The sequence below is a fragment of the Dryobates pubescens genome, chromosome 3, assembly GCF_014839835.1.
Source record: "Dryobates pubescens isolate bDryPub1 chromosome 3, bDryPub1.pri, whole genome shotgun sequence".
NCBI lineage: Eukaryota > Metazoa > Chordata > Aves > Piciformes > Picidae > Dryobates > Dryobates pubescens.
Window position 1 is genome coordinate 3,531,410 of NC_071614.1, and position 27,336 is coordinate 3,558,745.

The 27,336-nt window shown below is 47.9% G+C and overlaps 1 protein-coding gene across 2 annotated transcripts in view; it reads right to left on the reverse strand.

The window, feature by feature from the left end:
- Positions 1-27,336, reverse strand: part of FAM110B (family with sequence similarity 110 member B) — a 108,792-nt gene that overhangs the window by 5,171 nt on the left and 76,285 nt on the right. For both annotated transcript variants that reach the window (XM_054179331.1, XM_054179337.1), the window contains one exon: positions 12,132-12,198. The gene's annotated coding sequence lies outside the window, so the exon portion shown is untranslated. The remainder of the gene's footprint in view (positions 1-12,131; positions 12,199-27,336) is intronic.

The window sequence follows — 27,336 nt, forward strand, 5'->3', positions numbered from 1 at the left end:
GAGTCTGGCCCCTTCTTGTCAGCCACCCTCCAGATATTTGTAAACATTCATAAGATCTCCTCTCAGTCTTCTCTTTTCCACACTAAACAGCCCCAGAACACAGCCTATACACATTGCAGGCTCTCCCTAAATCATCCAAGGTCAAAGCAAGCAAATAAAATACACGAATGCTATAATGAGATTATGGGGAGAGGCTGAGCTTTCTCCTGCAGGCTCAACTGTCAGAAGCATTCTGCAAACACAGACCAACATCTTTAGGTGGGTGATAAAGCAGCCACCCATTCACTGCAACTGAAAGGGTAGGGAAATGTTAATTAAGCTTCCCTTTAAACGCGGTTTGATAAATCCCAGTGCTAACTCCTCAGCACTTTTCCCTTCCTGCATTTCAAATCTGCTGTTCTGAAAGAGGAAAAGGCTTGCTTTCCTCATCCACATCAACATATTCATTGGGCCCATTTGGAAATTAAGTGTCAGGTTTCCAAATGTGCTGGAGGCAATTCCAACAGGCATCTGCACACAGCATTTCCCTCCCTCCCTCCGCACAAATCAAAGCCTTCCACGTCACCAGCTCAGAGCCTGATGGCTAAGTGCTTGTAAAAATAACCCCTCGGTGTCTCTGTTTGATACTTGTGTGCAGACAGAAAATCTGCAGGAAGAAAAAACCCTCCACAAACAAATACTCTGCACTGAACACTGGGGCCCAAGTTAATACCACTTGAATGAGCGAGACCACAGCTCTCCACAGAATCCCAGTGTGGTAGGGCTTGGAAGAGACCTCTGGAGATCATCTCTGCTAAAGCAGGGACACCCAGAGCATGTTGCCCAGGATTGTGTCCAGGCTGGTTTGGAATCTCTCTGGAGAAGGAAAGTCCACAACCTCTCTGGGTAGCCTGCTCCAGACCTGCCTCCCTCAAAGCCATGGTCATTAAAGGCCACTATGGTCCTGCCCTAGAGGACAGTTGCCAACTGGAAGTCAGTCTCTCTTTTCTAGTATAAGGTAATAGAATGAGAGGAAATGGCCTCAAGCTGGGCCAGGGAAGGTTTGGGTTGAACATAAGGGAAAGTTTCTTTACTGGAAGAGTGGTCAGGCATTGGAACAGGCTGCCTGGGGGGTGGTGGAGTCACCACCCCTGGAGGTGTTCAAGAAACATGTAGACATTTCAGGACATAGTTTAATGGCCATGGTGCTGTGAGGCTGATGGTTGGGCTCGATCATCTTAGAGGTCTTCTCCAACTGAAACAATTCTGTTATTCCATTCTCCTCATGGTGAGTAACTCCATGCACCACTACTGAGCAGAGCTGTGGGAACCAAGTCTCAAGGCTGCTTTTGGAAGTCTTTCCCTAGCACTTAACTTCCTCACTTGGGACAGCGCTGGTCAATGCCAGCAAGCATTGCATGGGAGGCTAAGCATCCAGTTGGCTTCAACATCACATTTAAAAGGGGGAAAAAAAGAAGAAAAGAATCCCACTGTGCATGCATGTTCATCTGAGAGAACAAGAGCACTTGTTTGCAAGCACATACAGGGTCAAGTGCCCTGCAGTCAATGGAAACAGGCTGAGACTGGCAAGGCGCTTCAGGCATGCCTAGAAAGAAAAACAAAGACCTGGTGAGGAGCCAGGGCAAAAATGTCCACCTGAGCCAGCACTGGGAGCCAGGGGAGAAAGGGCCAGGTGGTTATGTGGCCAGACATGGAGGCTTTGTACTGGTAGGGCTGCTGGCAAGCAGGGAGGCAGTTACAGAGAGAGATCAGCTCTATTTGTGTGCTGTTTCTCTCTCTCCATTTCGCTGAGGTGCTGCATTTAAATATCTCCAGAAAGTTTATTCAGCACTCTCACCCCAGAGAGCTCAAATTTATTAACCAGCTACTGCAGGAAAAGCAAGTGGGATGAAAGAGGTGGACAAATGTAATGTGCTAACGAAACAGCTTCTCCTGCCTGCGCCGGTGATGCCTGCAGCTAATCCTGCTGCTGGCTGGGAAAGGCAGAACAATTCCTACCAGGCTCTCTGCTGTCCACGGGCACCTGAAACACAGCAGTGACACCACAGAGCTTTGCTACTTGTTAATTTAATCAGCAATGGAAAAGGCCATGCAGCAGCAGCAGCAGTATGAGGTAGCCTCAGGAAGACAAAACTCTGCCACTTAGTTTCCAGTTGTGAAAATCATCACTGGATCAACAGGAATACAGGAATGGCTTTCTCCTGGCTCCAACCCCACGCAGAAGCTCACTCCTTAGGTGTCTGAAGTTCCTGTTGTGTACAGCTCTGGCACCAGATTTGCACTGCAGAAATGCAAAGGCAAATAGGTTTTCCTCCCTCACTCCCAGGAGATGTGTGAAATACACTCAGGGACCTAAGAAATGATTCTTCTACTCTGATTGCATCCAAGTGCCTACTCTGCAGGTGCAATTCCTCTATGGACTGAGCTGTGTTTTTTCAGGGATCTCTCTGGATTTCCATTATTGCTCTTCCATACAAGTGCTAGACTGAAGAGATTATTGAAGGAAAAACAAAGCTAAAAGCTCCTCTGCACATGCAAAGTTCATTTTATTACTGTATGCACAGTATTAAACCCCTTCTTAAAGTTCTTGACTAACTGAGCTGCTCTAACACCCAGTGACTGCTGCAGAGCTGCTGAGCAGAATCCAAGCCAACACAGGGCTAGAGGGTTTGGGGGTGTTTTAAAGCTGTATTTTCAGGCAGACACTTCGACTTAGGATTCCTTTGCAACAGAGGCAGAAGCCCAAAACACTTTCTCATTCTGGACATCGTGCTCTCATCACTCTCAGGTCTGTAATACAATTGTCAGATATTCACATTTAAATAACAGAAGCGCTGTCTGCATGATTTAGGGGGAGAAAACACAGCCTAGAGCAGCACAGCTCTACAACTAACATTAATGACAGATAAATCCTCTATGAAATATTCTTCCCTTGATTTAAAGCCAAGGCAGCAGGAGAAGATGTACACAGAAACTTTGGAATCACAGTTCCATGGCTGCTCAGTTTTTACATTCCAATATTTCTTTTGGGGGTTTCTATATATTCTACATTTTCTTTTAAATTAGAGCAGGGTAGATTTAGATGAGGCATTGGGAAGAAGTTCTTTACTGTGAGGCTGGTGAGATACTGGAAGAGGCTGCCCAGAGAAGTTGTGGATGCCTCATCCTCTCTGTTTAGGACCAGGCTGGATGAGGCTTTGAGCAGCCTGGTCTAGTGGAAGGTGTCCTTGCCCATGGCAGAGACATTGGAACCAGATGACCCTTAAGGAATTTATGAACTAGCCCCATTCTGGCAAGTACTTGTTTCTAGTGCTGTTGTTGATGCAATGTTACTGTACAACACTCAAGTTTGTTTTTTCCTCTCACACCTAAAGCTGTGTCCTAAACAGAGACCCAATGATGCTAACTGACAGCAAACACCACACTTCCCTCCTCAGTTCCATAGCTCCCACACCAGGGCCAGGTTTCAGCCCATCTCTGCCTAAAACCATCCACAGCAGAGCACCACACATTTGAAGAACATTTGAGCTGCAACACAGCAGCAAAACCCAACAGTGGTCCAAAGGAAATCAGTGGAATCTGCTGTTGACTTTGGTGAGGACACAGCATCACCCCACAAAGCTACAGCGAAGCTCAGGCTCTTAGTTCATCCTCCTGGGACAGGAGATGAAAGGCCTGTACAGGAGGTAGGCTGAAGCACAGTGGATAAATCTAATGAAGGCTGACAGCTTTTACTTTGCTTTCCTGGATAGTTAAAGGCCTGTGTCAATTTTATTTTCCAGTTGATCAAATGTAACTGCCACAACCTCAAGATGCACCACAAACATCACATAAATTCCAGCAGAAGCAATCAACAAGTGACCTCAGATGGGACTCAGAGAGTCACAGGTTGCATAAGGTTGGAAGGGACCCTCAAAGGTCATCATCTCCAACGTCCTTGCAGTGAGCAGGGACACCTCTGACTAGAAGCTGCCCAGGGAAGCATCAAGTCTGGTCTTGAGGCACCCTGTCTCTGTGGATGGGGCCTCAACCACATCCCTGGGCAGCCTGTGTCAGTATTTCACCACTCTCATAGTGCAGAGCTTCCTCCTGACGTCCAGCCTAAATCTGCCCCGCTCCAGCTTAAAACCACTGCCCCTCACATCCTATCACACTAAGCCCTCCCAAACACTCCCTCCCCAGCCTTCCTATAGGGCCTCCTTTAGATATTGAAGTGCAATTGTAAGCCTGGAGCCTGCTCTTCTCCAGGCTGCACAGTCCCAATTCTTTCAGCTGCACAAAAACCAACATCTGCACAGGAACACAGGAAGGACACAGATGGAAAAAGTCAGGCTCTGCTAACAATGAGGTCCACATAGGTCCCATGATGAAGATGCTGCTTTGTTAACAGTCCCTGCAAAGCCTGTGAATGAGGCCTTCACTGTGAGTGACTTGCTACAGGTCTAACACTAACCATAGAATCAGGGAGTAGGAGGGGTTGGAAAGGACCTCCAGAGATCGTTGGGTCCAACCCCTTGGCCAAAGCAGGATCACTAATGTCAACATCAAAATCTGATGCAAGTTCTTCTGTGGCTAATTGTCATTGCAGATAATTGTCATTGGAAACCTCCCATATTTATGTTACTAAGTTGAAAAACACAGCCTAAGCAGACTGGGCTGAGAGTGCCATAAGATAAGCCACATCCAGAGTGGCAGCTGCATTTCATTTGTGAAAGCAATTTCAGATAAACATGAATATGGGTTATAGAGTTGGGCTCACGTAATATTAACTGTCAAGATAAAGCATGAGGAGATGGAACAATTTCTGATCTGCTGTGACTCAACACACTAATCAAAGTGCTGATTTCCAACTCCCCTTGAAATGTGAAACAGCAAGGGAGGAGTAACAGCTGAGCAAAAGCCTTCAAAAGGTCATAAAAGTGTGAACCGCAGGGACCTAAATCCCAGAATGGCAGAACTAGGCACACATGGGAATTCTCCAAGTGGGAAGGCATCAACTTTGGCAAAGGCAGCCACTTTTCACTGCTCATGTATTTAGAATAGGAATAGAATAGAATAGACAAGGTTGTAAAAGACCTTCGAGATCATCAAGTCCAACCTATCACCCAACACCATCTAATCAACTCAACCATGGCACCAAGTGCCTCAACCAGTCTCTTCCTAAACACCTCCAGGGATGGGGACTCCACCACCTCTCTGGGCAGCACATTCCAATGGCCAATATCTCTTTCTGTGTAGAACTTCTTCCTAACATCCAGCCTAAACCTCCCTTGGCACAGCTTGAGACTGTGTCCTCTTGTTCTGGTGCTGCTTGCCTGGGAGAAGAGACCAACCCCCAGCTGGCTACAACTTCCCTTCAGGTAGTTGTAGACAGCAAGGTCTCCCCTGAGCCTCCTCTTCTCCAGGCTAAGCAACCCCAGCTGCTCCCTCAGCCTCTCCTCACAGGGCTGTGCTCCAGACCCCTCCCCAGCTTTGTTGCCCTTCCCTGTCAACATTTTTCCTAAACTAAGGGGCCCAGAACCAGACACAGGACTCAAGGTGTGGCCTATCCAGAGCTGAGTACAGGGGCAGAAGGACTTCCCTGCTCCTGCTGTCCACACTACTCCTGATAGAGGCCAGGAGCACAAACTGGAACACAGGAGGTTCCACCTAAACATGACAAAACACTTTTGTGCTGTGAGAGTCCCACAGCCCTGGAGCAGGCTGCCCAGAGAGGTTGTGGAGTCTCCTTCTCTGGAGAGATTCCAAACCCACCTGGATATTGTGACCCTGGGTGCCCTGCTTCAGCAAGGAGGTTTGGAGGGGATGATCTCCAGAGGTCCCTTCCACGGTGGGATTCTGTGATACACAAACCAGCGTCACCACTTCACACCCTCGCTTTCCCTGTGCAGTTAAATGATGAGGGGTGAAGCAGGATGCTGCCATGACCAGGCATGGTATGGGGATACAGCTTCTGGAAATCCATGGATGTACAAATGCCTGGAAAAGCAGGAAAGCCACTTAGCAGCTACACTGCCCCTGTAATGTATGCTCAGTGCTCGCTGGGAGCTGGGTAGAGATGCTGCCTTGAAAGAAAAATCTTTAGAAAGTATTTTGCTGCTTTTTAGTTGTGAAACCCAGCACTGGTTTACATTTCCTACCCAGCAGCAGCAGCAGCAGCAGCAATCTGCTCTCAGAGATGTTTGCTCCTGGCTAAAAGCTGCCCTGCGGATGGCTCCCAACCCCGAAACCCTCTGAGCTCTTTCAAAAGGCACAGACAGCAGCCCAAATGCACAAGAAAGCTCAGCAATGAAACCTCCCTTTCTTTTAACTAGATAGTAAGAAAAAAGAATATGAATATATGTTGTCTCACTAGTTGGGAGTGATATTGCATGCTGTGTTTGTACAAGCTGTAATGGAAATCAATCCTGTTTTCTTTGGAGCCCTGTGTTGCTTACCCCATAATGCACCCTTTGGAATAATTTCAGCCTCCTCTTGAAACAAACAAACAAAATATCAGGAAAGGGCCTAAAAAACCCCAAAGTATACTAAGGAATGTAGCACTCCAGCTTTCTGTGGCTCCTTCTAATTCGGAGTGCATTTTATGGGAATAGAATAGAACAGAATAAACCAGGTTGGAAGAGACTTTCGAGATCATCGTGTCCAACCTATCATCCAACACTAACCAATCAACTGGTTCTCTGAACACTGTGCAGTGCTTTAGGAAACAGCTTTACTGCTCCTTCATCAGCCAGTGGCAGTGGTCCCAAGTTCACAGAAACACAGAACTGTCAGGGTTGGGAGGGACCTCAAGGATCATCCAGTTCCAACCCCCCTGCCGTGGGCAGGGACACTTTCCACTAGATCAGGTTGCCCAGAGCCACATCCAGCCTGGCCTTAAAAACTTCCAGGGATGAGGCTTCCACCACCTCTTCAGGCAATCTCAGCTGAAGTAGGACCCACCTAATATTCTGCTACCCAGCTTCTTCCTCAGGAGGTGGAAAATTCATGGAATGGGGATTTGATCCCATCCCCCACGTCTCAGAGGAGGGCAGCAATCTCTGATCCGAGGGACGTAAATGGATCCCTGCTGCTGCTGCCAGCTTGCTTTTGTGGGAGAGGGAAAAACATTTACCAGAGTCTGTTTTAAGAGGCCAAACAGCCTGAAATCCCCACTTGTCATGTTTAGACTCTCATTTATTGAGAAAGGGTTCCTAAAACTGTTTGCAATGAGAATTATATTAAAGGAACAATGTATCACAGCTATAAACAGACAAAACCCCAATAAACCCACCACTTAACCAGCTGCAGTTGGACATTCCCTGGCAGTTACCAGCCCTGCAAAACTCCAGAAATACACCCAAAGACCCAAACTAAACAAACACATCCCAGAAAAGAGAAACAGCCCCAGCTTATTGCTGTGGAAAAGAAACAGCCCAGAAACCATAGCAAGCTGTTGTAAGTGGAAAAAAGAAATCATACTTCAAATTTCCCTTCCTTCAGTCAAGAGATTTAATTAGCAAAAGAAACTTTCAACAAAGACTTCTCTTCAAAAGTTGCAGCAGGAAGGGAGAGGATGGAAGGGAGAGGATGGAAGGGAGAGGATGGAAGGAAGGGAGAGGATGGAAGGAAGGGAGAGGATGGAAGGAAGGGAGAGGATGGAAGGAAGGGAGAGGATGGAAGGAAGGGAGAGGATGGAAGGAAGGGAGAGGATGGAAGGAAGGGAGAGGATGGAAGGAAGGGAGAGGAAGGAAGGGAGAGGATGGAAGGAAGGGAGAGGATGGAAGGAAGGGAGAGGATGGAAGGAAGGGAGAGGATGGAAGGAAGGGAGAGGATGGAAGGAAGGGAGAGGATGGAAGGAAGGGAGAGGATGGAAGGAAGGGAGAGGATGGAAGGAAGGGAGAGGATGGAAGGAAGGGAGAGGATGGAAGGAAGGGAGAGGATGGAAGGAAGGGAGAGGATGGAAGGAAGGGAGAGGATGGAAGGAAGGGAGAGGATGGAAGGAAGGGAGAGGATGGAAGGAAGGGAGAGGATGGAAGGAAGGGAGAGGATGGAAGGAAGGGAGAGGATGGAAGGAAGGGAGAGGATGGAAGGAAGGGAGAGGATGGAAGGAAGGGAGAGGATGGAAGGAAGGGAGAGGATGGAAGGAAGGGAGAGGATGGAAGGAAGGGAGAGGATGGAAGGAAGGGAGAGGATGGAAGGAAGGGAGAGGATGGAAGGAAGGGAGAGGATGGAAGGAAGGGAGAGGATGGAAGGAAGGGAGAGGATGGAAGGAAGGGAGAGGATGGAAGGAAGGGAGAGGATGGAAGGAAGGGAGAGGATGGAAGGAAGGGAGAGGATGGAAGGAAGGGAGAGGATGGAAGGAAGGGAGAGGATGGAAGGAAGGGAGAGGATGGAAGGAAGGGAGAGGATGGAAGGAAGGGAGAGGATGGAAGGGAGAGGATGGAAGGGAGAGGATGGAAGGGAGAGGATGGAAGGGAGAGGATGGAAGGGAGAGGATGGAAGGGAGAGGATGGAAGGGAGAGGATGGAAGGGAGAGGATGGAAGGGAGAGGATGGAAGGGAGAGGATGGAAGGGAGAGGATGGAAGGGAGAGGATGGAAGGGAGAGGATGGAAGGGAGAGGATGGAAGGGAGAGGATGGAAGGGAGAGGATGGAAGGGAATTAACCAGGTTGGAAAAGACCTTTGAGATGAAGTGCAACCTATCACCCAATACCATCTAATCAACTAAACCATGGCACCAAGCACCCCATCCAGTCTCTAAATCTCAGCAGCATCTTTCTGAGGTCTCTTACCTGGTGTGAAAATAAAGAAAAAGTGCCCAAGTCTATGGAATATTCCTTAATACATGCAAGAAACCAGAAAGCTACACAGTTTATCTATCTTTAAATGTTTCCTATCCTCTCTTATGGCTGAGGGAACTGGGGTCATTCAGCCTGGAGAAAAGGAGGATGAGGGGAAAACTTCTCATTCTCTACAACTCCCTGAAAGGAGGTTGGAGTGAGGTGAGGGTTGGTCTCTTCTCCCAACTAACAAGCGACAGAACAAGAGGAAATGGCCTCAAGTTGTACCAATGGAGGTTTAGGTTGGGCATGAGGAACAATTTCTTTACTGGAAGAGTGGTCAGACCCTGAACTGGGCTGCCAAGGGCAGTGGTGGAGTCACCATACCTAGAAGCTGGCGCTTTGGGACATGGTTCAGTGGGCATGGTGGTGTTGGGCTGACAGTTGGACTTGATTATCTCAGAGGTCTTTTCCAACTTTACTGATTCTCTGAGCTTGCTCTTCTCTTGCTGTATAGCAAACAATTCTTAATGAATTCTACACACAACCATTTCATTTTTGGCAATGAACACTAACAGAGTAAACATAAGGGAAAACTTTTTCACTGTAGGGGTGCTGGAGCCCTGGAGCAGGCTGCCCAGAGTGGTTGTGCAGTCTCCTTCTCTGGAGACATTCAAAACCCACCTGGATGCATTCCCGTGTGACCTGCCCTAGCTGATCCTGCTCTGGCAGGGGTGTTGGACTGGATGATCTCCAGAGGCCCCTTCCAACCCCTAACACTCTGTGAAATGAAAACCTTTTAGTGCTATGAAGAACCCACAAGAGCAGCTTTAAGAGGCAGTACAGTAGGCACAACTAAACACTGAGTATACTAAACCCAGTACCATTAGGAGGATGATCACCTTCAGCCAGTGGATTACAACAGAGGAGCCTAATTCTGACTACTGCAAACTCTGAGCCCCCCCTGTGGGGTCTTCTTGGTCAAAATTCTTGGTATTCAAGAGCCTTTTCTGTAAGGTCAGTGTGTCTGCTTCATTTCTACACCACTACTGCCTTGAGTTAACCATTTCTAAGCACTGAAACTTCACACACATGAAATACTGCCCATTTATTTCCTCTTACCTAAACAGACTAAAAGGTTTCTGACTATGTAAAAACAAATCAGGTCTTTTAAAAATAATAGCAGTAATAATAATAATAAAAAACCCCCCAATACAAATAAACCTGACATGATTTACAGCTGTGTTCCAGAGCCCTGCAACCTTCAGAGCAGCTCTGTGAATGATATCCTTTATTTCTGACTGGTACAGCAATGTTTTTCTCTAGATAAGAGGACATTTTCCCATTCCACAGGATACTCCATTCCCCTTTTCTCCAGCCAAGTCTAAAGACACATGGTGTGAGAAGTCAAGAATGAACATGAAAGGAGTGCCTATCTTGAAGGCATGTCCATATGTTTAAGACTTCTTCAAGCAGATGGAAAATCCCAGTTTTGGCCCTGGAGCACAGAGTTCTTCCTCATCACCTCTCCAGAACTCCTATGTCCCATAGAGGTTGGTGGTAAGGATGCAATGGAGCAGGGTATCACCCAGCAAAGCTCCTCATGAGGCAAGGTTCCCTCCAATCCAGGCCACTTCAGAGTTGCAGCTGAGAGATACATCCTCTCCCATCTCCTGCAGCCCCCATGCCTGGGGCAGGCTGTACACCCAGCCTAGCAGGCTGGTGGCACAGGAGCTGGCCCTGGGGTGGCTGGCAGCAGATCACAGAAGGATACCAGCCTTGGAACCCTGCACATGTTCAAGAGCAAAACGAGGAGTGGAGGAAAGCCAGCCAACCAGAAACACCAGCCAGTGAACTGAGCCAGTGCCAAGGCTTGCTGCAGACTCCTCAGCAACCCCAGCTCTTCCTTTTGGCACTGCTTCAGCTTCCTTTCATCTGCTGACTGCACGCTGAGACACGTCCCTGGGGAGCCCTGACCTAAGGATGCTCTTGACCTTGTCCTCACAATTGCCTTGGACTACTGCTTAGAAGGACTGTTTAAAGTATTTCTCCACTCCTGCCCTCCCTTATCTACCTCACCACTGCTACACATCTCTTCTGCTCTCAGACCTGTGACACACAGCTGCAGTTGTGACAGGACAAGGTGGTGGTTTTAAACTGGAAGAGGTAACATTCAGATTGGGGACAAGGAAGAATTTTTATGCTGAGGGTGGTGAAACACTGGCCCAGGGTGCCCAGAGAGGTGATAAAAACCCCATCCTTGGAAACACTCCAGGTCAGGTTGGATGTGGCTCTGAGCAACCTGCTTCAGTTGCAGTTGTCCCTGCTCTGTGCAGGAGGGTTGGACAAGACGACCTTTAAAGGTCTCTCCTAAGCCAAGACATTCTATTATTATGAAAGGTTCCCTTCTCCTGTAAACAAAAGGAAATCTCCAAGCTTGGAATAAATGTGATGGCTCAAATGTACAAAGGAAATCTCCAAACCCAGAATTGGGTAGAAATATCCCAAGCTTGTAGCTAAAGCTTTAACCCCAATAAACTGTCACAGCAAACTTTTTAAGTAGATGGATCTAGAGGAGCTGAACTTGAGCATCAGAGGGCCAAGCCACCTAAGTCAGACAAATAACAGGATGCAGCAACCAAGGTACTGAGCCTCAAGTGAGAATACAGAATTAACCAGGCTGGAAAAGGCCTTCAAGATCATCGAGTCCAACCCATCACCCAACACCATCCAATCAACTAAACATGGCTCCAAGTGCCTCATCTAGGCTCTTCATAAAGACCTCCAGTGATGGTGACTCCACCACCTCCCTGGGCAGCACATTCCAAGGGCCAGTCTCTCTCTCTGCGAAGCATTTCTTCCCAACATCCAACCTAAACCACCCCTGGCACAGCTTGAGACTGTGCCCTCTTGTTCTGGTGCTGGCTGCCTGGGAGAAGGGACCAACCCCCTCCTGGCTACAACTTCCCTTGCTTGCACTGAAGGTCTCAGTTCTAAAGAGCTAACACAACCTACCAAATAGAAAGGTAAGCCAAGCACAGGGTGGGGGAAAGGCTGGAGCTGCTGGACTGCTTCCAAAAAGGCTTCTGCCACGTCAACACAAACATTGATGTGTGACTGAGGCCAGCAAGAGCCAGCTCCAATCTGTCTTAACCAGTACTGAAGTTCTGTATTTGCAGCTAATGAATCTGCCAACCCAATCGATTAGTGAAGGGCAATGAAGGGAAATTTATTTCCAAAGCACACCTCCCAGGGCAGGAAAAGAGGATGTGGTGAAGTCCTCCTAGAACTGGCCTCCTTTTACACAACCCCAAGGAAAAAAGAAAGGAAAAAACCATAATAATAGAGTATTTGAATCCCAGAATGTACCTGGAAAAGCACAATGCCAAACTCCTCTCCACCCTCTGAATGGGGAAATGGGAGGTTCCAGGGGATCCTGAAAAAGAAAGGAAATAAAAGATGAAGAAGAAGCATTAAACCTCCCAAACCCAGAGCAGCAATACATCAGGTGTGTGCACATCAGTGCTGCTGGAGCTCATGGAAACCCAGCCAAGGTTAGTCCACAGCAAAAGAAGGAAGGGAAAGAAACACAAGGTAGCCACAACCAGGACTATTTCCCATGGAAGAGGAAGTAAGTGATGAAATCAACATGGCTGTGCAATGGGAAAGCTGTGAGCTGTGTCATAACAGCTAATTAAAAAGTCATTAGGGAGGCCTCAGAACACAAGCTCACATATGCCACAGTGTCCTAGGCACAGGAGGGGATGCAGCCACGCTGTGGGTCAGTGCAAACAGGGACAAACTTCAAATGACATTTTAAACTCAGTGTTGAAGGACAACAACAAATACCCAGTGCATTTTAAGTTCTCATGATAGAGAAAGTATCCCTTCTGGTTTGGTTTTGGCTACTTTCAGATGAAAAAGAGAGAAAATACTGTAAAAATAACCCCAAACCACAAACCACCCAACCAACTTACTCCCATTATACAGCTCTGGCAGGGGATGGAAGCAGCAACCTCATGGGGAAAAGCTGCTCTTAATGCCACCCAGTTTCTTCTAGTTTGAAGCCATTGCTCCTCATCCTATCACTCCATGCCTTGGTCAAAAGTCTCTCCCCAGTTCTCCCCTTTGAATACTAGAAGGCTTCTCTAAGGTCTCCCTGGAGCCTTCTCTTCTCCAGGCTGAGCAGTCCCAACTTTCCCTGCCTGTCTTTGCTGGAGAGGTGCTACAGCACTCTGATCACTGTTGTGGTCCTCTGGGGCTGCTCTGACACCATGCCAATAGAATGGAATAGAGCTGAATAAACCAGGTTGGAAGAGACCTTTGAGATCATTGAGTCCAACCTGTCATCCAACACCATCCAGTCAACTAAACCATGGCAGCAAGCATCCCATCCCGATGCAGCTCCAAGAGAGGTTCTATACAGGCCAAGTGTAGGGAATAGATTTCTGCCCAGCTGTGCTGCAGGTGTATGCTCCAGAGGTACAAGCCATCACTGGCCTTTGCCTGCATGAATCACCTTTGCTGGCTTTGGTACTGGCAGCAAAAGGTGACTTCAGAGGTTTGATGGCTTATGTGACACGCTCACACAAGGATGTGCCACTTCCTGATCTCACTCAAAACATGTCCCTGCTGTTTTCCAGGATGGAATCCTCCATTTCTCTGCTTGCATGGCTGTGGTGCTTTTTTAAATCACACACACACACACAAAGTCTTACAGTCATTATGCTTACCAAAAAATGGCAAGGAACCTCTCGTTTGGAGAGTTCACTTTGCACAGATGTTTCAGCACACCTAATTGTGTTCAGCCTTGCCTAATCTACCACAAAAGAAAACCAATTTTGAAGCGAATAACTCTAGTAGGAGCAGTGTAATTGGAGCTCATTTGAAGCATATCTCCCAGCAGTTAGCATCTACAACATGGGTAGGAAAACATTTTGATAAGCAGATGCATTCTGGCATTATTCATTGCAAAAAGCAAATTCAGGCACTGAAAAACTTAGGCCTTTATTTTTCAAGGAAATGGTTAATTAAGCCTAACTTCAGAGACTGTGCATACTTGCAAGTGCTCAGCATCCTCAAGTCAAACTGTGATCATCAAGGTACCTACTGCCTCTGAAGCCCAAATGTGGATTTATGTGGGTTGGGTTGGGTTGGAAGGGAGCTTACAGATCATCTAGATCCAACCCCCCTGCCATGGGCAGGGACACCTCCCACCAGCCCAGGCTGCTCATCCAACCTGTCCCTGAATACCTCCAGGGAGGGGACATCCACAACCTCTCTGGGCAATCTGTTCCAGCCTCTCACCACCCTCACTGCAAATAAATTCTTCCTCATTTCCAGTCTAAGTCTCCCCTCCTCGAGCTTCAATCCATTCCCTCTTGATGCAAGACTTTGCAGAAGCAGGGGTCATGCACCATGTCACAGATCAAACTGCAAATACAAGTTAAAGGCTACCGCTTAAAAATGTGGAACTCACTGCACCTCTGCTACATGAAGAAGGCACCATGCAAGATGTCAGGAGTATAGTCCTAACATCCCTGGCCCATCACCCTTGGCAGCAGATCATCCACATCTGTTACTAACACCTCTTGGTGAAGAGGAGGAGACAAAAATAGGACTTGGCTACATATGTGCCTCTAGTACCAAAAGGGGATTCTTGCTTCCTCTCTATAAAAAAAACCCTCCTTGATTTTTATGCAGCTAATTAAATGTCATTGTGCACATTTGAGTTTTGGGTTGGGTTGGTTTTTTATGTTTAACTGTTTTATGTGCAGTCCAAAACTCCAAAGACCACACTCTCATAAACAAGTGCAAAGAAATAAAGCCTTAAGACAGAGTTTGTCCTATGTAAAGCTAGCCTCTGCTCCACTTTATCCTCAGCTCAACCCAGCAGAAGAGCTCATGCACAGAACTCTTTAACTAGGCCACAAACTCTACCTTGCCAATATTTTATTCATGCACCTTAGAGTAAAGGGATGCACATTATGTCAAGCTCCAAAAGGAGCACCATCCCATTGGCAGGAAGCTCCTCAAGGATGCATCACTATTGAGCTGGAATTGCTCTGTTTTAGGCAGGGAGAGAGACAGATCCAATTTCTCCAGTCAGTGAGAGGCAGCAACACAAAATCAGGTCATCAATCTCCTGAAATATTATCTGTTTTAACCTCCAGTCAATAGCTCCTTGATGAGTCTGGGGATGAGTGAGAGGAATTCTCAGGAATACCTGTAGGAAGAAAATGGTTTGTCCAAGGTCTAGATCAGCCACATGGAATTCACAGAGCTCAGACAAGACTGAATGGTCAGCAAAGCAGAAAAAACCCCAAGAGCTGAAACCTACTGTTTCATATGAGGTGCTCTGAAAACCAGAATGCTTTTAGGATACCTGAGTGTGAATTTTCAGCTGGGAGATAATGGAGGTCTCAAAAAAATTACAAGAGGATTCAACAGGTAGCTCTCAGCAAAGTCACCAGGATGTTTGCTGTACCACAGAATGGTTTGGGCTGGAAGGGACCTTTAAAGGTCATCTGCAGTCAGCAGGGGCATCTGCACCTAGAGCAGGTTGCTCAGAGCCCCATCCAACCTGATCTGCAGTGTTTCCAGGGATGGGGCATCTACCACCTCTCTGGGCAGCCTGGGCCAGATTCTCACCTCCCTTCCTTCTATTGAGTCTGAATCTGCCTTTTACTTTAAAGCCAGAGATGTTTTCATCTGGGTGCTTTATGTGGCTCCTTGCCTCTCGTGGTGGTGACTTCTCGAGGCTGTCTGCCCAGGGTGAACTTGGGAGGGGGAGACATTGCTGCTGCCCCTTCCCAAACCACTTGTGGAACAGCTGATTGCAAGAAATGGTGCACAAAACCTGACATCCTGCTTGTCAAGGTCTTTACAGACTGATGCCTTCTGTCAGGCCACTACCTGTAACATGAAATTCACCAGGATACAGAAATCCTGTCCCTCTCTGGCTAGGAAACGTTGGCTATCTGCACCTCCCTCAGCACTGCTGGGAAAGAGAAGGGCCTTTGCAGAGGTTAAAAGCAAACTCTGGGCACTCAGCCAGCCTCCAACTGTGCTTTGCCCTGCTAAACTGCATTGGATTTGCTGGGAGAACATACAGGAGCTGTGTACAGGCTCCCCAAATACCAGGGGCAAGCTAATTGAAAATAACTAACTGTGGAAGCAGCAGCAGGCACTGCTTAAGCACCATTTTACCACTTCAGTCACTTAGAATATGATTTACACCCAGAGCCTGGATCTGGAGCAGCATCCACCTTTGGGGCTGGATGTTTGTGTTTGACTGCAGAATATTTATCTCACTACAAAAAAATAGACATTGAGGTGCTGGAGAGTGTCCAGAGAAGGGCAACAAAGCTGGGGAAGGGTCTGGAGAACAGGGCTGGGGAAGAGCAGCTGAGGGAGCTGGGGAGGTTGACCCTGGAGAAGAAGAGGCTGAGGGGAGAGCTCATTGCTCTGGAGTGAGGTAGGGGTTGGTCTCTCCTCCCTAGTATCAGGTGATAGCACAAGAGGAAACAGCCTGAAATTGTGCCAGGGGAGGGTTAGGTTGGAGATTAGCAACAAAATCTTTACTGAAGGAGCTGTCAGGCATTGGAACAGGCTGCCCAGGGAGGCAGTCGAGTCCCCACCTCTGGAGATGTTCAAGAGATGTGTGGCCATGGCACTTTGGGACGTGGCTTACTGGCCATGGTGGTCTTAGGGTTGATGGCTGTGGACTCTTAGAGGTCAAATTAAAGAAGACTTTTTTGATGCCACAAAACACATGCAGGGAACTCAGCCAGGGTCCCACGCAAAGCTCTGTGCCGTGCACCACATCAACTGAACCAAGCCATCTGCTAGGTGACATGCTCTGCTCCTTGCACCTCAAGGAAGATCATGCTCAGCAGAATTGTGCAATGGTTTTGTCAAAAGAAAATACATCAGGCTTGTTTGCTAACTTGTAAGGTGCTTGGCTCTGCCAGTGTTTCTGCACAGTGCAGGCAGGAACACCCAGACATTTCTAGCGATGCAGCTCTGAGGCAGCATTCCCAGCTGACATCAAGCACCAGAGATCACCAAACCCGTTTTTTCCCTGTGTTGTGGACATAAATCATGGCACTATTAGAAACTGACAGAGAACAAACAAGCCACAGCAACTCAGCAAACCCCCACAGAAAGTGGCTAATTAAACAAACTCCCATTTCTCACAGCAAGGATGCCTGGAATCTCAAGACTGTAAAACATGCAACTGCCTCCCCCCATGCCATCTTCCTTTAATCAGCTCTTTCCCCCCCCCCCCTCTCAGTATCCCAGTCAACCACACACTGCATTTTAAAACCATCCACCTCAGAGATGAGCACCATTTAATAATGAAGCTCCTGAAAGCCAAGCTCAGCCCTCTGGTGCTTAGTCCCACAGCTCCTGCTGCGAGAAGGGAGTCAAGAGGCAAATCCTGCTTGGTCGCTGCACATCTCCAGGATGCTCAGTGCAAGATCTCAGGGTGTGGACTCACAGTTACCTCCTCTGCTCATCACTACCACAAATGGAGTGACCTTAGCAATGTGCCCACCAATGAACCTCCAAACGGCTTTCTGCTGCAGATGGCCACGCTGTATGCAAGCCACAGCACTGCAAAGGTCATTTAAGGTTTGTGAGCTTTCCAACCAGTATCTCTGCACTGCCAACAACCTCTTCAGTTTATTTCCTCACCATGCTGTCTGTGCTGTCGTTATCCAATGGGATCACTACAACAATATGCCAGGAACCCAACAGAAAGGAGTGCTGATGAGACAGAACTGCTTTACTTTCAGCATTTCCTAGGAAAGAATAAATGGATATGGCTCCTGCTCCTGAAGCTTTGTTTTTAGGCTCCAAGTATTACTGCCAATTCTTCTGATCAGAGAATCACAGAATGGTTTGGGTTGGAAGGGACTTTTAACATCATCTAGTTGCAACTCCCCTGCCACTGGGAGAGATGCCTTCCTCTAGACCAGGCTGCTCAAGGCTTCATCCAACCTGGCCTTGGACACCTCCAGAGAGGGAACATCCATGACCTCCCTGGGCAACCTGTTCAAGTGTCTCACCACCCTCACTGTAAAGAATTTCTTCCTTGATAAGGAAGCTGCTATTGTTTACACAACAAGGAGCAATGCTAAAGGTTAACAACATAAAAGTAATGTTAATTAATTTCATACTGGCAACTTATTTGCATTTATAAGCTACACCTCAGCTAAAGACAGCACAGCTGCCCTCCACTAGTCAGCACAGCCACCCTCCACTAGTCAGCACAGCCACCCTGCCTTCATCCCACAACCCCTGCACCAAAGCTCATGGCAAAGAAAAGGACGAGTGATGCAAAATGCTTCACTTCTGAGAAGATGTTCTGTAAGTTATGGAATGCAGCCCTGGCACCCACTGCAAAGCACTGAACCTGCACTGAGTTCTTCAGCAAACTGCATCCCTGATGGGGCCGAGCAGCAGAGCAGCAATAGGTAAGGGGTGGCCAGAAGTGGTCTGTGCCCTCCCTGTGTTTCAGCTGCCCAGGATGTCGGCTGGCTGGCTCACCTGTCAGAGGGAAGCAGGCTGTGATCCCCCAGGGAAGGGGCTGTGATCCAGCAGCTCTCAGAGAGCAGGACGCTGGGGTGCTGGCTGCGCAGAGGCACTTGCTGCTGTGACAAACCTGCTGCAGCTCCTGGAAAGCAGGAGTGGGGAGAGGCAGCCCAGCCCAAACAGAGGGCTGCAGGTCAGCTCCTGTTCCCCTGCCCGACAATGGCAAATCTCTTACTCATTTGGCAGCCCTGGGAAGGGAATCTTGCCTGGTGAAATGACAATGCTGCTCTAATGCTGCCATTATTAGCATTGTCTGCAGACAATAAAGTGTTCTGTGGCAGTCGCTGTGGGATGACAGAGTGAATACACACTGAGTCACCCCACGTTCATTTAAACAGCACGACTGTGTGAACACATGTTCTTCAGCTAAGTACACACACACACTCACAAGTAAAAATAAGCAGATCTCCAAGGAAGAACTCACTTTCTACACAATGTAAAAGCAACCCTCACTGCTCTGCTTCTGAAACCTCAGCAAACATGTGGCAAAGGACTACTCCCATTTTCTGATCTGGCACCAGGCAAGTGCACAGAGCCACTCCCAAGTGGTTTGGTCATTAAAAATGTATGTTCACACACCTGGCTTTATTTGGTGACCTCCATAGCACAAGCAGAGATGGTACCCACAGGTGCACACTCAAATCACAGAAACCTTTTGGCTGGAAGAAACCTTCCACAGAATCACAGAAACATTCAGGTTGGAAAAGACCCTCAGGATCACCAAGTCCAACCAAAAACCCTACAGAGGAAGTCCAACCATTAACACAGCACTGCCAGGTTACTGCTAAACCACATCCCTCAGCACCACATCTGCACAGCTTTTCAGTCCCTCCAGTGATGAGGACTCCACCTCTGCCCTGGGCAGCCTGGTCCAGTGCCTCACAATCCTTTCAGTGAAGAAATGTTTTGTAACATCCAACCTGCAGCTCTCCTGGTAAATGAAAGAGTAAAAGATGTTACACAGAGAAGTTTCAAGTTCCACTCCTCCACCTTCAGATCCCACCAGCACCTCTCAGGAAGAGGTGCAGTAACACACTCCTCAGTTACCTTCAGTCCCACTCAGAGCAGATGTCCAGAAGGTTTCAAGCTGGAGCACAGGGAGACTCCACTCCACTCTTACCACAGGACTTGCTGTGCTGCCAGCTCACTGTGCACTGCTGATACCAACTCACCTCAAAACCAAAGCAAACAACTGCCCTGTGTTCAAACTTGCCTGTGCTCCCACCCCTTAACTAAACTGTCACTAGGAACAGAATCTGCATGAAGTACAACTTCTGCACTTGGGAATGGAACTGCAGAAGGTGCACAGTGTTCAAGTGAGCATCTCCTGTTTCCTACTACATTGGTGAAACCTGTCCTGGTGTGAGCTAGAGCAGAACTGATTCTGCTCAGTGATGTCACTTCTCAGCTCAGTCTCTGCTCAGCCACTTTCTGCAGTTCAGGCAAGGTTTGCTCAGCCAGGGGCAGCTTCTACCAGGGAGAAGCTGATGGGGAGAGTTCCTGCCAAGGGCTGGGCTTCAGAAAGTCTCTGCCTGAGTCTTGCCCCTGTGCACACCAAGGGCACTGCCACAGCTTGTGCCAAACCCTGTCAGGCAGCGAGTGAGAGGTGACCCTCAAGTGTCCAACAAGGGATTGCATCCCATGGATGGCATCTTCAGGACAGAGATGAGGGATCACCAGAATCATCAGTAGTGCCATCAGAGGCTGGGTTTGTGTCTCTGTCTCTATGCCACTGGACTGTTCTTATTTCCACTCCAGCTGGTTCAGTTTCTGTCCCACCCCATCAGTCTCTCTTCCTTCTTCCCTTCAGGAAGCAGAGAGGTCCAGAGAGAGCCTCTGGCACTCGTCTAGTGGCCAGCCCAGCCCAGCCCTTGACAAAACCATCCTCCACAGTCTTCCTCACACCAAAGCTGCACAGCTGCCTGCAGGCACAGGATTTCACACTTCCTAAAACAAAGCCTCCTATGTCTAATGCTTCTAACAAGCAGCCAGAGATCATCATTAGGAACTGGTTTTCCTGTCACTCTTCCAGAAAACCTTTCTGGGACACATCCCTTGGTCCTTTGTAGCTCAGAGAAGATTTGGGCTCTAACCATCTCAAACTATTATCACTTTATACATTTCATGCTAAGCATTTATGCCCTTTTCTCCAGTGCCAACAGCTCTCATTGGTACTTTAAACCTCCCTGTGCAGATGCAAGCCTTGCATTTCTGGGTTGTCTTTATTTCTTTCCCCCTCTTATCACTCAGACATGAAGTTCAGCTTTCAGGTTTATTCCAAAAGTCAAGAACAATGCAGTTTTGGGGGTGGGGAAACAACAAACAACCCAACCATCCAAGATGATAAAATGCCCTGAGCATTAAACTGTATTAAACCCACCAAATCTTTTATTTCACACATTCAGTCCTAGAGTGATTTTTTTCAGTAGCCTACAGAACATTAAAGCCTTGTAAAGTCAGATTTACAACACAACTTGAACCAGCCCCAGCCTACGAAGTGCTGTTATAATCCAAACTTTAAAAGTGTCAAACTTCAGTGAATTATGGAACTCTGCACTTCTTTTCTGCTTCCCTTCCCCCTGCTGTAATCTTAGCTGAAAAGCAGTTCTCTGAAAAACTGCCTGCCCTTGTGCTATAAAGATTTTTATTCTTTTATTTATTTACCTTACAGCTGTTAGGAAATTAAAAGTGAGAAACCCAGCCCTACATCACTGCTGGGGGGAAATTTCTCTTTCAAAGCTTGAATCTCATCAGGAGGCCTGGATCATAGACTCACAGAATCAGGGTTGGAAGGGACCACAAGGATCAGCTAGTTCCAAACCCCCTGCCATGGGCAGGGACACCCCACACTAGCCTCATCCAGCCTGGGCTTAAACACCTCCAGGGACAGGGCCTCAACCACCTCCCTGGACAACCCATTCCAGGGCTTCACCACTCTCATGGGGAAGAACTTCCTCCTCACCTCCAGCCTGAATCTCCCCACCTCCAGCTTCATTCCATTCCCCCTAGTCCTATCACTACCCGAGATCCTGAGAAGCCCCTCCCCAGCCTTCTTGGAGCCCCCTTCAGACACTGGAAGGCCACAATAAGGTCACCTCAGAGCCTTCTTTTCTCCAGACTGAACAGCCCCAATGCAGAGGACAGCAAAAAGGAGTAAGATCTAACCATAACAAGCAGGTACATCAATAAATCAGGGATAAAGGCAAAAAAAGCATAAGATAAAACAATAACAAGTAGGTACATCAATAAATCAGGTTTCTAACTTGGGATGGGAGTCTAAAGAGAATGAAAGAAATTGGTCAAGTCCCCAGATTTGGGCATTAATGTCAGCACTGAGTGAGAAAACTTCCAGCTTGAAAACAGATCACTGGAAATAGAAACTTTCTTTTTCATACATTACATGTACACAGAATGGGTTGGGTTGGAAGGGACCTTAAATATCATCCAGTTCCAACCTCCTGCCATGGGCAGGGACACCTCCCACCAGCCCAGCTTGCTCATCTAGCCTGGCCTTGAACACCTCCAGGGAGGGGGCATCCACCACCTCCTTGGGCAACCTGTTCCAGTGTCTCACCACCCTTACTGTCAAGAATTTCTTCCTAGTCTCCAGTCTAAATCTCCTCTCTTCCAGCTTCAATCCATTCCCTCTTGTCCTATCACTCCCAGCCCTTGTAAAAAGTCCCTCCCTGCCTTTTCTGCAGCCCCTTCAGGTACTGGAAGACTGCTCTAAGGTCTCCCTGGAGCCTTCTCTTCCCCAGGCTGAACAGCTCCAACTCCCTCAGCCTGTCCCTATAGGGGAGGTTCTCCAGCCCTCTGATCATCTTCATGGCCTCCTCTGGACCTGCTCCAGTGGTTCCATGTCCCTCTTCTGCTGTGGTCACCAGAACTGGATGCAGAACATGTGTGTGTCCCCACAGGATCTATTCACATGTATTACCCTGAAATCCAGACAAACAACTGCTGGCTTCCGCAGCATACTTCCCAATTCCTGCTAGGGATGAGGAAGATCCTAAAGTAAAGTGTCACTGTTGGTAATGCAGGGTATTTTATGAAGGGTAGACAGACTTTACCTTGTGACAGGGGGAGATAAGAGAAAGTGACCAATGTCAGAAGCAGCGACAGAAACGGAGTGAACCCGTTTATGAAAGATGGTTTTTCAGTGCCTAGATCAAGATACCAAAGAACAGAAATAACAGAGGATCAGCATCCCCACAGACTACCAGAAACAAAACACTTCCAGATCAACTACAGGACATCAAATCTAGCCACCAAATGTCAAGAGTCTTTGACATGTTTCCCCTGTAATGCAAATCAGATCTCCTTTCCCTCCCCAAACCCCTTTCTGGATCAGCTCCAGGGGATGGGAGAAGCACAGATGAGCTAAAACAAGTAACCCAAGTTATTAAACCTACTGCAAGACTGGATGCATATGGAAATGAGAGCTCCTACTCCCAAGCAGACAGACTAGATATGTCAGTATGTTTTTGCCATCCCTGATATAAAAATAGGTGTCAGCAAAACCCAGGATAAATTCCTACAAGCCCCTGCAGGAATGCTGCTGTTTTTCTCTGGACTGTTCAACCAGCACAACCACCCAGAAACTTCTCCTCAGCAAGGAAAAGAAGGGGAGGGAGAGAACCCACCCCAAATCCTCACCTCTCCTGTGCTCACAAATCAAACCCATAACAAATCCAAACCATTTTGTCTTATTGGTAGGCCTTGCAAAAATTATTCCTGGGTCATCACTGCTGATGCAGAGTTTGTCCCTCACCCAAGCTGACTGACATGGTCCCTTCCCTGGGGTACTGGTGCCAGCACAGGGGGTCAGGAAAGAAGTCAGGAATATTTTGTGGCCTGGAAGTAAACCAAAACATGCCTGCAAAAACCAGCAACAGCAAAACTAGGCGTGCTTCTACAAGCTGCACCTTATTATTCCTCAGGAAAACAAACCTCCCTGGCTTTTGCTGCTCAGTATCTTCTGTGACCAGCATGTCTGGGGGGGCCAAGTGCTCTTAGAAACTCACACTCCTGCTCCTCAGAGGTGTGCACATGCCCCTGCTCACACACACAGGAAAGACAGCGACAAACTGTGACCTGGAGGGAGCACCCAGCACAGCTGGGCACCTGCTGAATCCATTTATGCAGGCTGCAAAGACGGTCTCCAGCATCAGCAAAGCATACAATGAAACAAGGAAAGAGGAAGGAGGAATTACAACCCATTTAGAAGTGTTTTGCCTTCAGGCTGCTCTTGGTTTCTCCTCCCACCCAAAAAAGGTAACGTGTTGCTTTTGTAGCCTTACTATTTCTGTCCATACACAGAAATACAGCAATTTCATGCCTGTTCTAAAAAATGAACAAATGAAGCCACCAAACACACCCCAGTGCAGGACCAAAACATAAGCTCCTGTGTTGCAGTCAAGCTTCTCAAGTGCAACTTCTCTTTTTCTGCATTTCCCCCTCTTGCTCTCTCTGTTTCCCTCCATTTTTGCCCCAGATTTTCCACCTCCAAATTTCAGCAGATTAAGCTGGCAGAGATCTTGCTCCTCAGCAGAAGCACTTCTTGGCCTGCAGCTGCAGCAGACAGACAGGCTGCAGCCCCAGGACGTTGGCTCAGCCGCGGCGGACAGAGCTTTGCAAGATTGAGGTCACCCGTGCCGCTCCGCTCCCAGGCACAGCCTCGGCTTGGCTGCTGCCTGCTGACCTGCCTCTTGAACGAGGTGACAGCCCCCATGCAACTCAAACAAAGTCAGAACAGGGGATTTTTAACGCCAAATAAGGCAGGAAAGGGCCAAAATCAATGGGAGGAGGGAGGAAGGATTAACTTCCCCAAAGTTTGCTGCTGGAGGAGCAAGCGCCAAAGCGGCCTGAAGCTGCATCCCTCAGCTGCGCTCGCTGCCTGCACGACCAGGGCACAGAGGGGGACTGATGGCAGGCAGAAATTGTCACCATGTGAGGGAAAGTGGAGCTGAGCCAGCAGCACGCATGATAAGAGTTATCTCTGCTGGAGGCTGCTCGCTGCCGTGCTGGCACCTTGGCTCGGCACCGACAAATGCTGGGGGGAGCGGCCTCAGGTTGTGCCAGGAGAGGTTTAGGCTGGAGAGCAGGGAAGAATTCTTCACCAAAAGGGTTGTCAAGCCCTGGGAGAGGCTGCCCAAGGAAGGGGTGGTGTCACCATCCCTGGAGGGGTTTAAAAGCCTTCCAGATGCGGTGCTGAGGGGCATGGGTTAGTGGTGGACTTGGCAGTGCTGGGTTAACGGTCGGACTCTGCGATATTAAAGGTCGTTTCCAATCTAAATAACTTTATGGCTCTGTGATTTTCGATTTCACAAAAGAGAGTAAGGAGATGTATCAGAGCAGACCCAACCTGGGGAGAGAGGCTCACTCTCAGTTCTTACATATAAATTATAAATGGAAGACAAGTCAGGATCATCTCTGTATCATGACAACAGAAACCAGACCTGTCATAATGAGTCGAGTTCATATCATCAAATTTAGTTAATAGGCTTCCAGAGAAACAGCAAAGTTCACTCATGGGGTACAATTTTTTTTCCTCTGATGAGAGATCAGCAGGCAAATCAGAGAGACAGGCAGGCTTATTATAACTTTCACACATATAAAAGGCTAATAAGCAATTAGGAATCATAGACATCAGGAGAAAGAGCTGATCCCTTCTCCAGTCCATTACCCCAGCAGCTGAAGATTATTCTCTACCACCTCTTAGCTAATGGCCTGATAGATCCAGTGCTGGGGACCTCAAGTGCTACAGCCTTTCCCCAGTGTCTCTAGGACACTTTCCAGGTGTCTACAAAACAAGCACTACAAGAGATCTTGTTTATACTTTTCTCTGCTAATCCTTGATTCTGAAAGTTTCTGTGCTTCCATGTCAATCTGTTCCTTGCCTTTATGCTTTTCTTCCCTGAAATCCTTCAAGCATCTTTGATCTCCAAGGGCTATCTGCAACTGACCACCGAGTGAAGAGAAACACAGAGCTTGTTGCAGTGCCAACCAGCATCAGCAGGGAGCCCTCACCAACGCCAGCAGGGTCAGAGCAGGCTGGACAGATGGGCAGAATCCAAGGGCATGAGATTTAACACATCCAAGTGCTGGCTTCTGCACATTGGCCACAACAACCTCAGGCAGTGCCACAGGCTGGGGTCAGAGTGGCTGAGAGCAGCCAAGCAGAGACCTGGGGGTACAGGCCAATGGAAGGCTGAACATGAGCCAGCAGTGTGCCCAGGCAGCCAAGAGGGCCAATGGCATCCTGGCCTGTATCAGGAACAGTGTGGCCAGCAGGAGCAGGGAGGTCATTCTGCCCCTGTACACTGCACTGGTTAGGCCGCACCTCGAGTCCTGTGTCCAGCTCTGGGGCCCTCAGTTTAAGAAGGACATTGAGACTCCTGAACGTGTCCAGAGAAGGACAAGGACAAGGCTGGGGAGAGGTCTTGAGCACAGCCCTGTGAGGAGAGGCTGAGGGAGCTGGGGTTGCTTAGCCTGGAGAAGAGAAGGCTCAGGGAAGACCTTATTGCTCTTTACAACTACCTGAAGGGAGGTTGTAGACAGGAAGGGGCTGGTCTCTTCTCCCAAGCAACCAGCACCAGAACAAGAGGACACAGTCTCAAGCTGCACCAGGGGAGGTTTAAGCTGGATGTTAGGAAGAAATTCTACACAGAGAGAGTGATTGCCCATTGGAATGTGCTGCCCAGGGAGGTGGTGGAGTCACCATCATTGGAGGTGTTTAGGAGGAGACTTGATAGGGTGCTTGGTTTAGTTGATTAGGTGGTAGATGATAGGTTGGACGTGATGATCTTGAAGGTCTCTTCCAACCTGGTCTGGTCTATTCTATTCTATTCCCTGCAATATCATAGTAGTATCATAGCATCAGTCAGGGTTGGAAGGGTCCCCAAGGATCATCTAGTTCCAACCCTTGGGCATCTTTACACAGCCAGTACCTGTAAGGTTCCCTTCCATCCTAATTCTAGACCCATGCCAGCATCATTCTCCTCCTTTATTTTAGAGCATTGCCCTTTTTGAAGTCTCTCCACAACCTGCAGTGGTTCTATTTGGGATTAACTTTTGTGAAGTTAATTACAGTTTTGCATTTTGCTTTATGCTCCTGACCTCTTCAGATTCTTTTGAACTTGAAATATTTGCCCTGACTTGTATTTTTCAGCTCTTTCCAAGAGGAATGTGGTTCATACAGCACCTGAATTCCCCTTCCCACCACCAGTCTAGTTTAGAGAGGGCAAAACTTGAAGTCTTTTGGAGGCACAAAGCAGGCTGAAGTGTCTGAAGGAAGGTGCCACAGTTCAATCCTGTTTCATCCCTCTACCCATGAGATTACTTTTACTGAAAACAATGCTGATGTCCTAAAACACCGGGACAAATGCAATATATAACCTATCTGGAACAACAGAAAATAAAACCCACCACCAAACCAACCCTCCAACAGCCCAGAATTAAAGTTATATAAGCTTAGACTGGCTTCTTCAATGAGGCAGCAAGCTGAGGAGAAAACATCAGTAACAGAGCCACGGATCAGAGATTATATTGCCATATTAAAGAGATCCTTCAAGAGATAGCAACCCACTGGGAACACTAAATAACTTTGCTGCTTAAAAAGTCAGAAATGGTGGAAAAGAATTCTTGCTGGAGTTACAGTTGGGTTATTTTTAGCACGTGGGGAGTTTGCTAGCCTAAGAACCCTGCCTCTGCATGCAGTGTGCAGGAACCTGGGGAAGAAAACAGAAACTATTTGCTCTTGCAGATTTGAGTTTGGAAACAAAAAAAGACAGCTTCCAGCGTTTTTTTCTGCAGTAGTGAAGATACAAGACAAAGGTGATGTAGGCACCATATGGTATGTTAATTCCAGTCATGACAACAGCTCTGTTCTCCACCTATTCCTTCGCTAGACTGTGAGAAAACATCCAACTTGTGTCACCGACACCAACGGCAGTACCCAGACTCAGCAGGCATG